Raw genomic sequence first — 22355 nt, 5'->3', positions numbered from 1 at the left:
TTTTTTCTCAGCATACTTTCTTAATTTCAGTTTTTTTGTTTGTTTGTTTTGTTTTGTTTTGTTTTTGAGACGGAGTTTTGCTCTTGTTGCCCAGGCTGGAGTGCAGAGTGCAATGGTGCAATCTCGGCTCACCGCAACCCCCACCTCCCTGGTTCAAGCGATTCTCCTGCCTCAGCCTCCCAAGTAGCTGGGATTACAGGCATGCACCACCACGTCTGGCTAATCTGTTGAATTTTTAGTAGAGACAGGGTTTCTTCATGTTGGTCAGGCAGGTGTCGAACTCCCGAACTCAGGTGATCCGCCCGTCTCAGCCTTCCAAAGTGCTGTGATTACAGGCATGAGCCACCGTGCCTGGCCAGTTTTTATTTTCGAGTATGTTTTGGTTCATAATAAAAATTATGAATTTACCAGATTTCTTTAAAAGATTGATGATACACGATCCTTACTAAATCTTTTGTGTGACAATCTATAGATACCTACAATAATGCCTTGCACTTAAACTGTGCCCAACTAGGCAGCTCTCTCCCACCCCTACAACACTGCCCTCACCCCCCTGACATGCTCTCACCCCTCCAACGTATGCCTTCTTGAGAAAATAAGGAAGACAATGAAGAACTAAGGCACTGTATCCACTCAATTATTAAGTGTATCCTTGGCACTAGCTAGCTAAGTGAGTTGGGTCCTTCCCCAAGTTAGGTAAGTGCTTGCTACCATACACAGGAAAGAACACGCCTCTCTTGGCAATTTAATTCGTCTGAGGCAGGGCCTAAGTATCCATTTTTTAAAGCTCCCCCAGTGATTCTAATGAGCAATAAGGGTTGAGAAATGGAAAAGCTTGAGGTATGTGGCTTTTCTAAGCATTCAATCTTCCCAGCAATCTGGATATGGGAGAGATGTGAGATTGGGATGTTTCTCACTGGATCCTGGCCCCATCACAAGTCTACTGCATTTTGGGTATTCAAATCCCAAAGTACTCCTATCTCCTGTACTAGCTTGTAAGCTGCTTTCAGAGTAGGTTCCTTGCCTCATACATCACTGAATCCCTTACAGCATCTAGCACATGGCTTAACACCTTCATGCTTCATTAATCATCTTCAGGTTAAAATAGAAATGAATATTGGGAATTCTGATCTTTGCAGCCCAACTTCTGTAGGTGTTGGGATTAAGTCAACAGGGAAAAGATCAAGTTATTTTCTGTATGAAATAAATTATATTTTGACCCCTGGCCACAAAAGATCAATCACATTTTAAAAAGTACTGATGAGTCTTCAGAAACAAGGCAAAAGTTATCAGTTCTTAGGTGTCTAGAATATATTATCTTAAAAACAATTACATCATTACAGGCCCATTTTTCTTTTTCAAATAGTTGTGTGAATGTTTGCAAAGGTATAGGCATTTTTAGAATAATACTAGCAGTATTTCCATATTATTCAGCTATTACTATGTTCCTAAATGGAGAAAGTCATGCAATAAATATTGAATGCCAACTATGTGCAAGGCACTCTGCTAGGTGGTACGTATACAGCAGTGACAGGACAGCTTTTATGGAGCCTGCATTCTAACACACAACATAACTAATTATTCAATTACATTTTAAATGAGTGCTATGAAAGAAAAGTAGAGTGATTTGAATATATAACAGATCCAATTTAGCCACGGGGTCAAGAAAGTGATATTTGAGCTGACTGTTGAAGAATTCATAAGAATTAACTATGGGAAGAGAAGGGACAACATTCTGGCATAGGGACAGCAAGTGAGAAGATGCCACAGTCAAAAGGAATGTGAAGCCTGCAAGAAAAGAAAAGAAGATCGATCACCGAAGCGGGAGCGGCCAAAATGAAGTTTAATCCCTTTGTGACTTCCGACCGAAGCAAGAATCGCAAAAGGCATTTCAACGCACCTTCCCACATTCGAAGGAAGATTATGTCTTCCCTTCTTTCCAAAGAGCTGAGACAGAAGTACAACGAGCGATCCATGCCCATCCGAAAGGACGATGAAGTTCAGGTTGTACAAGGACACTATGAAGGTCAGCAAATTGGCAAAGTGGTCCAGGTTTACAGGAAGAAATATGTTATCTAGATTGAATGGGTGCAGCGGGAAAAGGCTAATGGCACAACTGTCCACGTAGGCATTCACCCCAGCAAGGTGGTTATCACTAGGCTAAAACTGGACAAAGACCGCAAAAAGATCCTTGAACGGAAAGCCAAATCTCGCCAAGTAGGAAAGGAAAAGGGCAAATACAAGGAAGAAACAATTGAGAAGATGCAGGAATAATCTTATATACAAGCTTTGATTAAAACTTGAAACAAAGGAGAAAAAAAAGAAGAGCCTTATGACTAGAGCTCCGAGAGTAAAGAGTTGGTAAGAGACAACTCTGGGAAACTAGTCCATCCATCAGTAGGACTTTATTAAAGTTTTAGAATATACCTCAAGAAATAACAGGAAACCTTAAAAGCTAAGGAAGAATACAGTCTGACATATTTTTCAAACACCCTGACTACAGTGAGGGGGATAGATACAATTGGGAGTGGGGGAAAATTGAAGGGAAGAGACCATCAGGAAGGCTGTTTAAGTAATCAAGATAAAGAGATTGTATCTACAACTAGAGGGGTGACAGTGGAGATGTAGAGAAGTAGCCGGTTCAAGAAATACTTAAAGCTAAAATCAACGGGACTTGGTAATCAAGTGGACATAGGGGTGAAGGAGGAAAAGGAATAAAAGCTGATGCCCAGTCCCCTGGCTTGGACTACTAGGCAATTGCATGCTGGTGCAGTTCATACAAGGAACACATGAAAAGGTCTACCTTTGAGGGAAAAGCCACAAGGACATTTAATTGATGATAATATACAGCAATGGCTCTGTTCCTGGCACTGTTCTAGGTGCAATGGATATATCAACGGTAAGTAAGATAGATAGATAAATAAGCTGATTGACAGATCGTAGCAAGTATGTGAGATAGATTCTATACATTCCCTAGTTTACTTAGGAGGAAACAGAGTCCCAGGGAGTTAAGTAAGTTGCTCAGTCACACAGTTAGTAAGTGCACAGTCCCTCAACCACTGCATTCTGCATCCTACTTGTATTGAGTTTGAGTGGATTTATCAACTAGTGGATTCATAGGTCTGGAATTAATAGAAGCCTGGATTGGAAAAATTGTTGCATAAGAGAACATAAGGTTACATTTCAGAATTAAGAACATTTCTTGATTCAATTGATCCTTGGAGACCAAACACTCTTTCTCCAGAATAAAAAATGTGAAATGGAACAGATTAATATTGGAGCTCTTCCCAAAGTATTTTCTGTTTAATTACAATGAGGACATCAATACCACAACACTTCACCTACAGCAATTTCCCCCCTTTACAGGTATGGTGTGGGCTCAAGTAAACAGATCCCAATCTCAAATTTCTCTTATAATTAGTTCTGTGCCCTTGGAAAAGTTGCTTTAGCAGTGTGAGACTCAGTTTCTTCATCTATTAAATGAGGATTTTTTTTTTAAAAACTGCTTTTACACTTACTGTGATGATTATATGATATAACATAGATACTGGACTAGGCACTATATTTAAAAACTGTTCCCTATTATGCTATCGCTCTACATGATGAATATGTTATAACAAGGCTATCATATAATTATTTGTCTTATTTTACATTAATTGAATTACAATGCAGTTGTGATAGAACATAGGCTGAAAAGAGATAAAACAGTCTCCACTCAGCCTTCCATTTTTGGCACCTATCCAAGAGCCATAAAGCCAGAAAGGAGGATGTTCAGGAGAATGAGGAAGTGTGTGTGACTACCTTAATTCTTACACTCAAATATTAAGAGCATTTAAAATTCTTTGTGCTAAAAAACTGGATACATATTCCACCCACTTACCACCACAAAAAGAACTTAGAGCCATGAGGCCTGTACTAACTTGTACCACACCATTTTATTTGAACTCTTGCGGAAACATCAACCTTTCACGTAGGAGGAGCAAGCAGGATTTGTTAAAGAGAAAAAGCAAGAGATTCTGCAGGAACATCTTAAGTGCTTTTAAAGCAAACATTTGAATCACAGCAACAGAAGCTCACTTTTTTAAATTGAGGCTTTTCATTTTACCTTTCATTGCATGGTTATTCACCAGCATGCTGGAATTACAAAATTTTCAAGTTCTTATTTAAATGCTTGATCAGTACTATGAACCCAGTGCTATAAGAATACAGGCTTTTAAAAAATAGAATAAATTCCTTAATATACTAAGCCTTGACAACTGCAAAGAGTTTTGTTAAAATGTACTAGCATTTTCTCCATTTGAAATGGGAAACACATGGGAAAAAAAAGTGAAAGTTGAGGAACTGGAAAAACAAAAGTAGGAAAGGATTTATTCATTAAGATGAATAAATCTTAGCACAATGTCTACAGCCAGTCTGAATCATTCTTCCTTTGCATAAACATTCTGGAGTTGTAATAATGTCTCCCACCCCCAATACCAGCTTGAAAGAAAAGGAAAAGAGGTTAACTTCTATAAAGTACTGACCTTGTGGCCAGTTTCTCGTAACACCTAAACACAGATTAACAGAGTGAATTCATGTAATACTTTCTAGCGGTTTGAAAAACAATGTGTTTTATAAAGTTGAAATCAATTATATGGGTTTATATGAGCCTCCACTATTAATAAGCTTTGTATAAACTACATTTTTAAAAATTTTTTAATTTTTGATTATTATGGATACATAATAGTTATACATATTTATGGGGTACATATGATATTTAGATAAAAAGATATAATGTATAATGATCAAATTGAAGTAGTTGGGGTATCCATCACTTCAAGCATTTATCATATTTTTGTTGTTGTTAGGAGAAATAAGATCTAGTGTTCGGTGGCTTAATAGGGCAACCATAGTTAACAATAATTTACTGTACGTTTTAAAATAACTAAAAGAGTAGAATTGGAATAAACTACACTTTAAAGTAACAATACTTGCCACTAGCTGGGCAACTGAAAGTCCTGAGTTCTTGAGCAAATTTCCATTGTCTGAAACCATAGGTTTCAACCTATAAAACCTGCCAATTATGGATAGAAGGGATTTCTGCCTTCCAGACCATGAGGAAGCAGGAGAACTTAGCCCAAGAGTAACAGAAAATGGGCAGGAACCATGTGTGTAATTGATCCTTTTAGAGCTGACTTTCAGTTAATGAATTATTTCCATTAATGTGAAGCAACAGTAATAACAGCCACAGAACACGGGCCCAGGAGTGGAACCATCCAAATCACCAGTTTCCTCTCTGCAAAGTGATTGGAACTAAACCATTGATTTTTCCAACTGAGTGAACATCCAGGGGTTCTTAGATTTATCAAAGGAAGCATTATGCTACAGAGAGAAAATACAGGTCATTCTTGAGCTGTTTAATTTTAATTATAATTTTTAAATGTTTTCTATGCCAACCTTGTATTGCAGGTTATATTGTAAATGCTTCATCACCTCTCATTTCCATTAAACCATTTTCAGTAGAACAGCCAACTGCCCTTACTTCTCGATTTGCTTTCTTATGACTGCTGCCACTTCCATCCCCCAAAACTTACCAGGGAAGCACTGGCTATGGCTTTATTCCTTATGGGTTGTATTTCGAGAGCTCCTTTATCTGAAGGTCTGAAAGCCCTACCAGAAAAACATCCTTATATACTTTCTACAGAAAAGGAAAAGAGCAGTGGTGAAGCACTTAAAATATCAAACAGTGGGTATAAATCACTCAGTACCTCATCCCCTTTTTGCTGATGTAAAGTCCATAACCATGGCAACAGGGATTTAGAAATAGCAAACTATGAAAAACACTGGGTTTATTGGAGCACATGGAAGTTTTAGTTTGGTTTTCAGCCAAATCTTGAAAAAACAAATCTTTGACTAATACCTACATGCTATTTTTATCACTTTTGAGAAGTAATGTTTAAATTATGGATTAAGGGGAAATCGTTTTTTTCCACTTAATAAAGATAATCAAAAACATCATAAGCTAATATTGCAGGTAGGGAACGTTAAAAGGCTCTCCTTGTTTGTCCCCCAGTCTTCTAACTCTAGTCTCCCTAACGTAGGTGTTTGACAACAAAATAATATCAATTATCTGTCCTGATTTGTAGATTTCGTTGCAGGTTGAACTCTGGTTTTTTAATTGATATCTCTCTCCAACATAAAATTTTCAGACTTTTTTTATTCACAGACAAAAGAAGTTTTCCTTAGATATGAAGAGAGGCCTAATGATCATTTAGTCTATAAATTAGATGCTTCCCTATGTTTATTAAGCTCCTTCTTTAATAAGCAGTAAATTGTAAAGCTCAAGGATTCAGCTTCAAAGATAGTATACTAGAGGAAGAAAGGGTCTGTGATCAGGAAGGTATGAGTGTGATGAGACTAGAACCCATTAGGGGCTGACATCTGTCCCCACTCATCATTCCCATCTTCATTTACTCATCCTTTAAGGCCTGACTCAAAACACATCTCTTCTATGAATCCCTCCAGGTTTACACTTTGCAGTTGATCCTCATCATTCACAGATTCAGTATGTGCGAATTCACCTAGCAGCTAACGTTCATTTGTAACCCCAAAATCAATACTCACTATGCTTCTGAGGTTATTCACAGAAATGTGCACAATGGCACGTTCTTAGCTGAAGTCAAACAAGGCAACATTGCCTTCTTGTTTTAGCTCTCATATTATAAACAAGTACCCTTTTTGTGATCTATGTAATGGCATGTTTTTTGCATGTTTGTCCTTTTCTTGGTGATTTTGTTGTTTAAAGGAAGCCCAAAGCACAGTGCAGAAGTGCCGTCTAATGATCCTGAGCACAAGGAGGCTGTAATGTGCCTTACAGGGAAAATATGTGTTCGATAAACTCCAGACATGAGTTGCGGTGCTGCTGGCTGTGAGTGCAATGTTAACGAATCTACAATGTATATTAAATATGGTGTTTTTAAACAGAAATACACATAGAACAAGGTTATTAATTGATCAGTTGATCAGTTGACAAAAATGTTGTAATCAGAGGATCACAGGAACCTAACCCTGCATTTCCCCTAGGAGCAATGCTTAATTGCTGAAGCAATTAGCTTCAGTATTCCCTAATTCATTGATTCTGACAACTTTGTAGAACAGAACTACTGAAAATAACAAGAATCAACTGTGGCTTAAACTCAGATTGCTCTCATTTAAAACTTGTCTCTAACTCCTAATTAGCCCCTTATTATACACAGCTTTATATTCTAACTGTTGGTATTACACTGCCTAGGTCTTTGTTATGTGCTTTTTTTTTTTTTTTTTTTTTGGTGAAACAGAGTCTCGCTGTGTCACCCAGGCTGGAGTGCAGAGGTGCCATCACGGCTCACTGCAACCTCCGCCTCCCAGTTGAAGCGATTCTCCTGCCCCAGCCTCCTAAGTAGTGGGGATTACAGGCACCCACCACTATGCCCAGATAATTTTTGTATTTTTAGTATAGACAGTGTTTTGCCATGTTGGCCAGACTGTCTCAAACTCCTGACCTCAAATGATCCTCCTGCCTCGGCCTCCCAAAGTGCTGGGATTACAGGCATGAGCCCCCATGCTCAGCCTGTTATGTGCTTTTTTTATAAATAATAAAATAATAATAATACCAGCTCTTGATGATGGAGCTCCCACTATGTCAGGGTACTGACAGCTTTACAAACATGCCGTTTGTGGGTGATTCATCTCCCAAATTAAATGGCAAGCTCCTTTTCTTCAGGGACCTCATCATTTTTAATGCATAATATTGTTTAGCACAGAGGCAGGACCATAAAACTTGCTGAAAAATTGAGGTGGTTTTGTTTTCATTCTTGTCACACATTTCATTAGGTATTTTTGAAACGTGACATTGTCCAAGTAAATTTTCTATCGTGGTTAATGATGAAACTGATAATCGTATTTTTCATCCCTATTATGTATTGACCACTTATGATTTTTAAACAGTGTTTAGTGCTTTATATACAGAATCTCATTTTAATCATTAAAACCACACTATTAAAAAACTAATACACAGAGAATTTAAATAGCTTTCTAAAGTCATAGCTCCTGAGGGATAAAATTGGACTTCAATGCAGAGGTTCTTACCCGTTTCAGGTAAAGACCCTTTTAAAATAAAAAATTTCTTAAATTTCCTGTAAAAGCCCAGTTATAATAATAATTAAAACTTAAAAGTGCTTACTCTGGGCCAAGTGCTATCTTAGCAACTTTCAGAGATCAATTTATTTAATCTTCACAACAGCTTATAAAATCAATATTATTATCTTCCTTTTACAGGTAAAGACCCTGAACCCTGAAAAATTGAAGTCTGCTCAAGGTCACACAGCTAGACAGTAAGTTGCCAAGCCAGGATTCAAACACAAAATACTCTGTCTCCAGAATCTGGCCCTTAACCATTTCACAACACTGCTTTCAACCCATGGATATACGTTCTGACTCTGTTACCATATAATGACAAAAATAAACTAAATTTATTAAATATATTAGGTAAATTTACATCTCATTTACCATAAAAGCAGCCATGTATGTTTGAAATATCAGAGTAAGTGAATATGAGAGAGTTGTTTATTCTACAGACTATGGTCACTGAACCTGTGATTAAACACGGTTTGGGTCCCTCTACCATTGGCAGAGATGTGCTTCCAACTGAAATAACTTCCCAGCATCAGAACCGCTGGCACGGTTATTGCCACTTTCATAATTCTGAGGTTAGAGAGGCCCAAACTGTACTCAACTCCATCATTTACTGCTATAGGATGCTAGGCAACTAGCTCACCTTCTGAAGTCTCATTTTTCCATCCCTCTCTTCAAAATGATATAATACTATCCAGCTCATAGACTTGTTGTGAGAAATAAGATGAACTATATAAAGAACCCAGCACAACAAATAGTAAACAATCAATAAACATAAGTTCTGACCCCAAGAGACACTTACTTCTCCTCCACCAGATTAGGGCACTTGGAGATCAAGATTAACTCAAATCAAAGAGAAGCTCACCCTTTGAACCCTGAGATTTGGACTGCTAGCAACTGACGTATTTCCACAGGAACAGCTCCTGCCCAACTAGAGAAAGAAAGCACTACCCAGAAAACCAGGACCAATAACCCAATGAAGTAGCATATTGTGGTGGTTAACCATCTAATTTTGGAGTTGAAACAGCTGAGTTTTCATCCAAGCCATGATTCTAGCTGCTTTGTGGCCTTCTGTAAATTACATAATTGATCTAATCCTTGTGTTGGTTTTTTTTTTTTTATCTGTAAAACAGAGTTCCTGTAATGATTATCAAGCTAATATTTCTACAATCCTGGAACATGGTAGGTGATCATGTTGAGGAACGGGCTGTGTGTCAGCCATTTTCTGTATTCTGTCCACTTTCACCTTCAACAGGGAGCTAGGTTCCCCCTTTGCACCTACAACCACATGCACCTGAATCCCCCACCTCTCTCAGGACTGTTGGATGATAGGATGTCCACAGGTGATCCAGGCTTGAGGAAATCAGCACTCTGTGTCCCTTCCCCATCTGTTCCTGGTCCTCACCTACCATGAGAACTCCTTCTTCCCCTTCCTATCTTTATAATTCCACTCCCTTCACACCTCCCTCTCTCCAGCTTCTTCTGCATGCCTCTACTCCCTTCCCCCCACCTCAAGTCTAATTTTTGGATGTGAAATTATGATCTTTAAAAAGGCAGCAAAATCTTTCTGTCCCACACTTAGGCTAGAGATTTCTTTGAGCATTTGTTTCTGCTTCCACTGCAAACTAAGGGTATTCCTAGGGTACCAATAAGAAATTAAAGAAGATCAATTAACAGGAAACAAACATATATATCCCTACCTCCCACATATATGTATAGCTATAGGGTAAACGCGTCTAATAGCAATATCTTAAGCATACCCTGAGAATGACCATGTATGGCAGATGCACCTGAATGTGTTCTAAGCTAAGGGATCCGTGAGTGGCCAACCCAGAGATTCCTTCTTTGTCTGTGAGGAACATCTGAGCCCCAGCCCATCCTGTAAAACACCAGCCATACAGCAATTCGAGGCCCGTGTTTTGGGTTGCATTAAGGTTGCCAGGTGAAGGTTGTTAGGGAAAGAGTGCTAAGTGAAAATGCTGTATGATCTGTAAGCAGTTGCAGTTCTTCTGCCCAGCCTCCCACCACTGGACTGTCTCCACTGTATGAAAGTCTCCAATAAAATCCCATGACTCATTTGCTGGCTCTGGGTCTCTTCTTCTATCTGTTGAACCTGGTGCCATCTCCACTGGAGTCAATAGGATTTTGGCATGACAATATCTAATCACATATATTCTATAAGAGCCTGCTACATGCTGGCTGCAATTCTAAATGCTGGGATATAGTCCCCACCTTCAAAGAGCTTATATTCTCTTTTTTCTTTTTCTTTTTTTCTTTTTTAAGAGACAGGGTCTTATTCTGTTCACCCAGGCTGGAGTGCAGTGGTGTAATCACAGCTCACTGCAGCCTTGAATTTCTGGGCACAAGTGATCCTCCTGCCTCAGCCTTCCAAGTAGCTAGGACTACAGGCATCTGCCATCACACCCAGCTAATTTAAAAAAAAAAAAAATTGTAGAGACATGTTCTGGCGATGTTGCCTAGACTGGTCTTGAACTCCTGGCCTCAAGCAATCCTCCTTTGTCGGCCTCCCAAAGTGTTGGGATTAAAGGTATGAGTCACCAAACCCACAAAGAATAGACGGTAAACAAGGAAACAATTTAATGTATTTATTTACCTGTTTGTTGTTCCTCGTTCCTCTTCTCTACAAGAATAAGTAATGTAATGTGTAGATAATATACAAGTTACTTTTATAGAGATTAATATGACCATTTCCCCTAACAAAAAAAAAAAAAGCTAATACTTATATAGTGCTAACTGCAGTGCTCAGCAGTGTTTTAAGTACTTTATATGCATTAATTAACTGAGGATTCACAATGACTCCCTGAAGTAGATATTCTCCCCAACTTACAGATGAGTAAACTGAAGTATAGAGAGTTTATAAGACTTGCCCATGGGATGGAATAGATCATGTTCACTAGATCTATGGCTAGATACTCTGCACCTGGATTTGTGTTAATATGTTCCCATTGAGATACCACTTCCAGCAAAGCGACAGAAACTGGAGCTACTTCTTGGTCGGGTTTGTGGGAATTCAGAATCATCTTCCAGGATCCATCTGATTTTTGTAGGGCTCAGACTCATGATTTAAATGAAGACATGATGGAGACCATGATCTCTGCATCTTTTGAGTCTTTAAGAATGGTCTTTATCTCTGCCATCCTCTCCCCTTGATTCTTCAATATTATTTTATATTTATTATTTGGCTAGGGTGGAGGTGTGATTTCATAGGCTTCCAAGTGGCCTTCCTCATGATGATAGAGCTTACTGCACAGGTCAAGGATCAATGTGTGCCTTCTGCCAATTTTCAAGTATGTGCAATCCAGTTATACATTTAAGTATCAGGGAAATTACTAGCAAGTGGGTTTATGGATATAGCTGATTCATTGTGAGTTGAATCTGAGCCACAATTGCATTTATTACCTGCTCCCTATATACTCCACTCCAACAGGGAGCCCAGGATAATTCTTTAGGTCCTTAAGTATCAATGTCAACTCAGACCCATATTTAATAATTCAGAAACCCTCAAAATGTTTTGAGTGTTCTCCTTTTACCAGTATAGAGTTATTACCCAACTACGTGGCCTTAGGTCTTTTCAGGGATAAATTGGAAGAAACTTTACTGAATACACTTGCTATAGGGTATAGAATCCATTCTTGTAAAGGACCCTGACTCTCCTTCAGTCAAGGGGTTGCAGATATGCAAATTGGGTCAGGTTCAGAAATCGACTTTTTGTTGGGGCAGCTGTTCTCTGTCCTTAGACCACTTATCCTTGATTGTATAGATCGGGAAATGCCCCTGTTGGATGTCTACCTGTCTTTCCCCTAAGGATGCCCTATCCTATTAGTCATCTCCATAGTTCTTCATGAGCCTGGATCCCATGGTTGCCATTCCAAAAACTTGTTGCTCATTATGATAATTAATCCTATCTTGCATCTGGCAGTTAAGTGATACCACCTGGCCTCTACTAGTTTGGTATTTTCTCATGCCAACTGCTATCAGTGAGATAGAACAGCATCTCCTGGAGTAAAGAAGAGAACCACCGGCCGGGCCCGGTGGCTCAAGCCTGTAATCCCAGCACTTTGGGAGGCTGAGGCAGGTGGATCACGAGGTCAGGAGATCGAGACCATCCTGGCAAACATGTTGAAACCTCGTCTCTACTAAATATACAAAAAAAAATTAGCGGGGCGTTGTGGCGGGCGCCTGTAGTCCCAGATACTCGGGAGGCTGAAACAGGAGAATGGCGTGAACCCAGGGGGCTGAGCTTGCAGTGGGCCAAGATCGCGCCATTTGCACTCCAGCCTGGGGGAGAGAGCGAGACTCCGTCTCAAAAAAAAAAAAAAAAAAAAAAAAAAAGAAGAGAACCACCAATGCGCTTCTCAATGGCGTGGGTGCCCCCTTCACTAGCACATTTCTCATCCCGTTGGTAAACACAAAGATGTTTCTGCAGAAAAATGTCAGCTGGTGTGTTTTCCAGCCCTATTTAGTGTCATTCCCTATGATATGCTTACTTACCTAAGCCTTTTGATCTCCACTTCATGTTCTGCCATGGTAGTTCTGAGGTTTCTACTTCACTTGGTGTTGACCATCGCTTTTTCTAAGAAAACAGTGTTTGGCATAATCTCCTTGGGTCCTTGCCAAGGTATAAAATCCAGTATCACAGAAGGGTGATCCCATATAATAAAACCTTGAATGTTCTTTCCCTGCTTTTCTAGCATTTATGCACTACTGATGATCATGTGACTAGTGTTTGTCTCTTGCTACTTAGCTCTTTTCCTCCCTTAGCAGGCCCAGTACTTTCCCAGCTGCAATATGTTTTAAGTCGATTCTAGTTATCAGTTTGGAGGTCAGGAGGGAGGTGAGGATTGACTGGGGGAGGCGAGGAGAGCTTAACATGTTACATGGGCAGAGACTTCATTATCGTCTAGTTGGGCAGGGGACAAAAGTCACGGGGGAGGAGAACAGCTTCTAACAAAGAAAAGTGAGCCACTTCTGCAGGACCACAGGGTTCAAGATGATCTGGGGTTTCAAGAATTTCAAGTGCATCAACTCAGATGTCCCAATCGTGTGTCTCAGAGTCTCATTCCTTCCCAACCAGAGCCCTAACTTTGGCATCACAGACTTGCTGGAGGGAGTTTTTGATGGAAATGTAGATTGTAACCATACTACTATTGGCCTTGTAGATCACAATCAAAACTTTTAACTCAGTTCTAAGAGCAATAGGAAACTGTCAAATGGTTTTATTTGGGGAGGGAGGGAGACTGTTTTCATTTTTCTTTAATTTTTACATATTTAGGGAGTACAAGTGCAGATTTCTTACATCCGTATATTGCATCATGGTGAAGTCTGGGCTTTTTTTAAATTTTTTTTTTTTTGAGACGGAGTCTCACTTTGTCGCCCGGGCTGGAGTGCAGGGGCGTAATCTCGGCTCACTGCAACCTCTGTCTCCCGGGTTCAAACGATTCTCCTGCCTCAGCCTCCTGAGGAGCTGGTACTACAGGCGTGTGCCACCACGCTCGGCTAATTATTTGTATTTTGTTGTAGAGACGGGGTTTCACCGTGTTAGCCAGGATGGTCTCAATCTCCTGACCTCGTGATCGGCCCGCCTCGGCCTCCCAAAGTGCTGGGATTATAGGCGTGAGCCACCACGCACGGCAGAAGTCTGGGCTTTTAGCGTAACTATCACCTGAACAGTGGACATGGTACCCAATAAGTAATCCTTCAACCGTCACCTCCTTCTCACCCTCCTACCCTTTGTAGTCTCTAATGTCTATTATATTCTGTAAGTTCATGTGGAACCATTGTCTAGCTTGCACTTATAAGTGAGAATATGTGGTATTTGTCTGTCTCTGAGTTGTTTCACTTAAAATAATAGCCTCCAGTTCCATCCATATTGTTGCAAAAGATATGACTATTCTTTTTTTTAAATGGCTGAGTAGTATTTCATTGTATGTATATATATATGACATTTTCTTTATCCAATCATCCACTGATAGACACTTGGGTTGACTCCTTATCTTTGCTATTGTGAATAGTGCTGTAATAAGCATTATGAGTGCAGATATCTTTTTTATATAATGAATTATTTCCCTTTTGGTATATAACCAGTAGCGGGATTGCTATTTTTAGTTCTTTGAGAAATCTCCATACTGTTTTCCATAAAGGTTATACTAATTTACATCCCCACCAACAGTATATAAGCATTACTTTCTCCAACATCTGGCTGGTTTTAGATATTTTAATAATAAAAAATAAAATCCTGACTAATATAAGATGATCTCACTGTGGTTTTCATTTCCATTTCTCTGATTAGTGATGTTAAGTATTCTTTCACATGATTGTTGGCTGTGTGTATGCCTTCTGAAAACTGTTAATGTCCTTTGCCCACTTTTTTCCCTGTCGAATTAATACTTGTAGATTCTGCATATTAGCTCTTTGTCAGATACATAGTTTCCAAATATTTTTTCTCATTCTGTAGTTGTTTGCTTACTCTGTTAATTGTTTCTTTTGCTGTGCAGAAGCTTTTTAGTTTAAGTCCCATTTGTCTATTTTTGTTTTTATCATGTTTACTTCTGAGAACTTGGTCATAAATTCTTTGCCTAAGCCAAAGTCCAGAAGAGTTTTTCCTTGGTTTTCCTCTAGTATTTTTATAGTTTCAGGTTTTATGTTTAGTTCTTTTATCCATCTTGAGTTGATTTTTATATACGGTGAGAGATAGGGGACCAGTTTCATTCTCCTTCATATGGCAAATGAATTTTCCTAGCACCATTTATTGAAAAGGGAGTCCTTTCCCCAGTGTATATTCTTGTTGACTTTGCAGAGATGAATTGGCTCTAGATATGCATCTTTATTTCTGGGTTCTGTATTCCATTCCACTGATCTATATTTCTATATTTCTATTTTTATACCAGTACCATGCTGTTCTGGTTATTATAGCCTTGTAGTATAATTTGAAGTCAGGAAATGTGATGTCTCCAGCTTTGTTCTTCTTGCTTAGGATTGCTTAGGCTATTCAGGCTCCTTTTTTATACCATGTGAATTTTAGAATTGTTTTTTCTAATTCTGTGAAAAATGACATTGGTATTTTGATAAAAATTGCATTGAATCTGTAGATTGCTTTTGGAAGCATGGTCATGTTAACAATATTAGTTCTTCCAATCCATAAGCATGGGATGTTTTCCCATTGGTTTGCATCATTTACAATTTATTTCATCAGTGTTTTGTAGGGTTCCTTGTAGAGATCTTTTACCCTCCTGGTTAAATATATTCCTACATGTTTTTATTTATTTATTGTAGCTATTGCAATGGGATTTCCTTCTTGATTTGTCCTTGGCTAGATTGTTATTGACATATAGAAGCACTACTCATTTCTGTATGTTAATTTTGTATCCTGAAACTTTATTGAATTCATTTATAAAATCTAAGTTTTTTGGTGGAGTCTTTCAGGTTTCCTAGATATAAGATTATATCAGTGAACAGAGATAATTTGACATCCTTTTATTCAATTTGGATGACTTTTATTTCTTTCTCTTGTCTGATTGCTCTGGCTAAGAATTCTAGTACTACGTTGAATAGGACTGGTGTAGGCACTCTTGTTCCAGTTCTTGGAATGCTTTCAACTTTTCCCCATTAAGTATGATGTTGGCTATGAGTTTGTCACATACGGCCTTTATTATTTTGAGATATGTTCCTTATATGCCTACTTTGTTGAGAATTTTTATCATGAAGGAATGCTGAATTTTATCGAGGGCCTTTTTTCTATCTATTGAGATGATCATATGGTTTTTTTAAAATTCTATTTGTAATGTATCAAGTTTATTGATTTGCATGTATCAAACCATTCTTATATCCCTGGGATAAATTTCACCTGATTATGTTGTGTTATCTTTTTGCTGTGCCAATATTTTGTTGAGGATTTTTGCATCTATGTTTGTCAGGGATATTAGTCTATAATTTTCTCTTTTTGAAAACTGTTGAATAGTTTTAAACAAGGGATAGGAGTGGATCTTTCTAACTAGGGCTACAGTATGAGTAATAAATTGGAGACAGCCAGAGTAGCTGAAGATAGAGCAATTAAGAAATCCTAACATAAACCCAGGATGTGGGTGATGCCAGCTTAAGCTAGGGTATTGACATTAATATAGAGAAAAAAAATAACAGTTTTAAGAGATATTTAGCAGCTAAGATTTGCAAGACTTGATGAGGACTGCTTGTAGGAAGTAAGGGAAGAGAAGTGAGCCAAGAATGATGCTGAGATTTCTGGCTTGCCCAACTGATGAAGGAGGTTGTCATTCCAAATATGAAACAATAGAAAAAGACTGATAGGAGAAAGGAGAGAGATTATGTGTTTATTCTTAGACAGATTAATTTTAAGTTGTGTCTGAGAAGTAACAAATTGTCCATTAGATAAACATGTTTAGAGCACAGAGGACTGTGCTGGAAATGAAAATTTGAGCGCCATCTGCTTACTGATAGTAGTATAAGACATGGGCATTAAACCAAAGTGTAGACTGAGAGGAGGAAAAAGCTGGGAGCAAGTCTTAAGGAACTCCACAACTTGTTAACCTATAGAACAAAACGAACTGCAAAGAGACAGAAATAACCAGAGGAAAAAAGAAGAAAACCAGGAATTTGTTCAGGCCCTGAAACTATGAAAATAAAATATTCTAGAAAGAAGAATCAACCGTATCGAATTTGCTAAAAGATCTAGTAAGGTAATAACTGAATATATCCTTTAGATTAGAGACATGTACCACACTGATGATTATAATGATTGCTGATTTTGGTGGAGTTACAGAATGGAAGCCAGATTAAAGTAGGTTAAGAAGTAGATGGACCACAAAGAAATGCCACTTCATATCCGCTAGGATGGCTAATATCAAAAGACAAACAATAATTTGTGTTGACAAAAATGTGGAGAAATTGGAACCCTTATGCATTGCTGGTGGGATTGTAAAACATTGCAACCACTTTGAAAAACGGTTTGGTAGTTCTTCAAAATGTTAGTTTTCATGTGACTCAGTAATTTGGTAGTTCTTCAAAATTTTAGTTGTCATATGACTCAGCAATTCCACTCCTAGGAATATACACAAGATAAATGAACACATATGTCCACACAAAAACTTGTACATGAATTTTCATAGAAAGATTATTATTAATAGCTGAAACCAACTCAAATATTCACCAACTGATAAGTAAACAAAATGTAGTATGTCCATACAATGGAATATTTTTCAGCCATAAAAAGAAATGAGTACTGATTCATACAACAATATGAATGAACTTGAAAACGTAATTCCAAGAAATCAGACACAAAAGACTACATAGTATATGATTTCATTTCCTTAACATGTCCAGAATAGGCAAATTCATAGAGACAGAAAGTTTATTAGTGGTTTCCGGGGCCTAGTGGGTGAGGGGAATGACAGCTAATTGATACAGGGCTTCTTTCTGGGGTGATGAAAATGTTCTAAAATAGATTGTGGTGATGGCTGCACAGCTCTGTGAATATATGAAAAATATTGAATATCATACCTTAAAATGTGAATCTTATGCCATGTGAATTATCTCAGCAAAGATGTTTAATTAAAATTAATTAAAAGTCCTACTTTCTAAATCAATAAATGGTTTAAAAATCTTCTTTGTAAAAAAGAGTCAAGAGGTAACAATTGCCTATGAAGAGTATGAGAGACAGGGTAACAGTTGAAGAGTAGTAAAAAGACAAGTGCCTCTTTAGCATTTTATTTTTTAAATTTTTTTGATGCATACTAGATGTACATAGTTTTGGGATCTCTATGGCATTTTAATATAGGAGATGACATTTAGGACAGTAAATGACTCTATTCAAACAGATCCTCAGTGTGAAAGTATACCTATGGATATGAGCAATACATGAGCATATAATGTTTTCAATTTTCCAAAGATACCTCCTTTTTAAAGGTAATATTCATCTTTAAATCTTTTCTAGCATTAGAAAGTGCACTAGATACACATAAATTTTGAGAACCAATGTACCAGTCTTGTTATATCCCCCAGAGGTATTGCATTTCTGATCCTGAATCCCATCCTGGCACCTTGAACCATTTCACTCTCCAAGGCCAATTTTAAGACTGAAATTCTAAGTGTCGTCAAATTTTTACTTCCATTCCTGATGTCCAACTACCTGTTGAGATAACAGGACTTTATATTCACCTTTTTGTTGCTGCAAGCTATTTGCCTACCTTATGACTGAAATTGCAGCTTCCCCTTCAAAATTACATTTTGTTCTCCAGACTAAAAATCTCTGACCACAGCAGGTAGTTGCTGAGGCAATTCTTCCAGTCCAGGAGCAGGTATAATTTCTGATCTCCATCTCTTCCCACAGTCTGTGTTCTATCTTAGTTAACTGACCATTTCCAGATGAACTCTGGAATCTAATTAATGGCATTCCTATGCTCACTTACTTAAGTTCAAAAACTCTTTGATATCTTGGACTCCCATCTCACTGTCCACAATCAGTGAATCAATCACTATGGTAGTCATTTCGACTATTTGCTAGCATTCAAATCTCCTCTACTACATGCACATAGAACAGCCGCATTTCACAATTCTATGAGAGTGAGACATGACCATATTAGTTCCTTAGGTTAATAATATGGTTGCAAAAGTGATTTTCCAAAAGGATTCAATTGCCAGTGCCTGACTTTCTAGTTCACTCTTCTCCTGTCACAGTAATCATAAAAGTACTTGTTGACTTGGATGAGTCACAAGATCAGAGCACCCCCTAATACTGAGCCAACACATGGAGGGCAACTTCTCTGAAGTGTCACCTAAACCCACAGAGTGCTTTGCATAAACAAGAAAGGCACTTACGTTGTCTCAAGCGTCTGAGACTTTAGGTCTGCTTGCTAATAAAGCATAACTTAGCCTATGCTGACTGATACAGTCACTAAGTTCTATCAAACTTAATATATACAAGTATATTTACTGCAGTTGTCATGATGGCAGAAAACTGGAAACAACCCCAATATCACCAGTAAAGGATTAGTTACACAGATTATGGTACAATGGAATAGTGCGCTGCCCCTGGGGGAAATCATGTAATGTCACTGAAAGATGTCCAAGATATACTGTTACAATTAAAAAAAAGGTTGCAAAGAGCAAAAATAATCTCATTGTTGTTGCTAAAAAATGTATATGTATATATAGAAGAGTATATTTACTTAAGATATTTACCTGTAACTATGGATGTGGCATACATTCCATATTACTATCTGCAGAGGGAAAATCTAAGATTTTACAAACTAAAATAGAATTATAGGATATTTTTCCCTTTAAATATATTTCTGTATTGTTGAAATTTTTTTTCACAGTTTATTTTTATAATAAGGATATAAGGATCACAGTTTATTTTTATAAACAGAAAAAAATGTTATTAATATGACACAAATGTCTTGCCCTCCTTTCTATCTCATGACCTTTAAGAGTTTACATATCTCCCATAGGTTAAAAAAAATAAAAATCACAAAGCTGAGCAAGAACATACAGTGCTATTGTTCATTTTTTTCTTTTTGTTTTGTTTAAAAATACATATTCACCAGGAGAGAACAGACATGATGTTCCACTTGCTTATTTCCATCCTGGAATTTAAGACAATTCAAAATTACTTTGTTGATATATTATATTCAATGTTTTCAATGCCACCTTATTTAGTTGTATGGTTGGTCTTGTTGACAATTCTTCTTTGCGAGACTACATGAAATATATGCATTCCATGTTTGCTTTCAGCATCCAAAACTGCACTGCTTCTGGTTAATGTTTTAAAGAAGAAACAATTTCAGACAAAGGACGAATTCATCACACAGTTGGTAGTTCGAGGTCCAAAGTTAATTTTTTATGTAAAATTTTAACAAAAAATTGATCTATAAAAGAATAACTGATTCATTTTAATTATCTGTGTAACTTTGATTTGCCAAATGTATGGAGTAGTTCCCTTTCATTAAGATTAGTACTAGCCAGGCACTATGGCTCACGCCTGTAATCCCAGCACTTTGGGAGGCCGAGGTGGGCAGATCACGAGGTCAGGAGATTGAGGCTATCCTGGCCAACATGGTGAAACCCTGTCTCTACTAAATACTAAAAAAATTAGCTGGGCATGGTGGTGGGTGCCTGTAATCCCAGCTGCTTGGGAGGCTGAGGCAGGGGAATTGCTTGAATCTGGGAGGCAGAGGTTGCAGTGAGCTGAGGTCACACCACAGCACTCCAGCCTGAAGACAGAGCAAGACTCCATCTCAAAAAAAAAAAAAAAAAAAGATTGGTACTCTTAGAATTTAGAGATTAGGCAAGATGGCCAAATAGGAACAGCTCCAGTCTGCAGCTCCCAGCAAGATCAACACAGAAGGTGGGTGATTTCTGCATTTCCAACTGAGGTACCCGGTTCATCTCATGGGACTGGTTAGATAGTGGGTGCAGCCCATGGAGGGCGAACTGAAGCAGGGTGGGGAGCAGGTGGGAAGCGCAAGGGGTCAGGGAACTCCCTCCCCTAGCCAAAGGAAGCCTTGAGGGACTGTGCTTGAGGAATGGTGCACTCTGGCCCAGATACTATGCTTTTCCCATGGTCTTCACAATCTGCAAACCAGGAGATTCACTCGGGTGCCTACACCACCAGGGCCCTGGGTTTCAAGCACAAAACTGAGTGGCCATTTGTGCAGATACCAAGCTAGCTGCAGGAGTTTACTTTCATACCCAGCAGCACCTGGACTGCCAGCAGGACAGAACCGTTTACTCCCCTGGAAAGGGGGATGAAGCCAGGGAGCCAAGTGGTCTAGCTCAGTGGATCCCACCCCCACAGAGCCCAGCAAGCTAAGATCCACTGGCTTGAAATTCTTGCTGCCAGCACAGCAGTCTGAAGTTGACCAGAGACACTCGAGCTTGGTGGGGGGAGGGGTGTCTGCCACTACTGAGGTTTGCCTAGGCGGGTTTTCCCCTCACGATGTAAACAAAGCCACCAGGAAGTTCGAACTGGGTGGAGACCACTGCTGCTCCGCAAAGCCTCTGTAGCCAGACTGCCTCTTTAGATTCCTCCTCTCTGGGCAGGGCATCTCTGAAAGAAAGACAGCAGCCCCAGTCAGGGGCTTATAGATAAAACTCCCATCTCCCTGGGACAGAGCACCCGAAGGAACAGGCGGCTATGGGCACAGCTTCTGCAGATTTAAACGTTACTGCCTGGTGGCTCTGAAGAGAGCAGCAAAACTCCCAGCACAGTGCTCCAGCTCTGCTACGGGACAGGCTGCCTCCACAAGTGGGTCCCTGACCCCTGTGCCTCCTGGCTGGGAGACACCTCCCAGCAGGGGTCAATACACACCTCATACAGGTGAGCTCTGGCTGGCATCTGGCAGGTGCACCTCTGGGATGAAGCTTCCAGAGGAAAGAACAGGCAACAATCTTGGCTGTTCTGAAGACTCTGCTGGTGATACCCAGGAAAACAGGATCTGGAGTGGACCTCCAGCAAACTCCAGCAGACCTACAGAAGAGGGGCCTGACTGTTAGAAGGAAAAATTACAAACAGAAAGGAATAGCATCAACATCAACAAAAAGGACATCCACACAGAAACCCTATCCAAAGGTCACCAACATCGAAGACCAAAGGTAGACAAATTAATGAAGATGAGGAAAAACCACCACAAAAAGGCGGAAAATTCCAAAAACCAGAATGCCTCTTCTTCTCCAAAGGATCACAACTCCTCACCAGCAAGAGAACAAAACTGGACAGAGAATGAGTTTGATAAATTGACAGAAGTAGGCTTCAGAAGGTGAGTAATAACAAACTCCTCTCAGCTAAAGTAGCATGTTCTAACCCAATGCAAGAAAGCTAAGAACCTTGAAAAAAGGTTAGAGGAACTGCTAACTAGAATAACCAGTTTAGAGAAGAACATAAATGACCTGATGAAGCTGAAAAACACAGCACAAGAATTTCATGAAGCATACACAAGTATCAACATCTGAATCAATCAAGTGGAAGAAAGGATGTCAGACACTGAAAATCAACTTAATGAAATAAAGCATGAAGACAAGATTAGAGAAAAAAGAATAAAAAGGAACAAACAAAGCCTCCAACAAATGTGGGACTATGTGAAAAGACCAAACCTATGTTTGATTGGTGTACCTGAAAGTAACAGGGAGAATGGAAACAAGTTTGAAAACACTCTTTGGAATATTATCCAGGAGAA

At 38.9% G+C, this 22355-nt stretch overlaps 1 pseudogene; it reads left to right on the top strand.

Annotated features, from left to right (window-relative positions):
- The first annotated feature begins 1815 nt into the window (after positions 1-1815).
- On the top strand, positions 1816-2274 carry LOC100982613 (large ribosomal subunit protein uL24-like; annotated as a pseudogene).
- The last annotated feature ends 20081 nt before the right edge of the window (positions 2275-22355 follow it).

This window comes from Pan paniscus, chromosome 10 (genome assembly GCF_029289425.2).
Source record: "Pan paniscus chromosome 10, NHGRI_mPanPan1-v2.0_pri, whole genome shotgun sequence".
NCBI lineage: Eukaryota > Metazoa > Chordata > Mammalia > Primates > Hominidae > Pan > Pan paniscus.
Note: the sequence above shows the minus strand (reverse complement) of the source record. Positions and strands in the feature narration are given on the sequence as shown.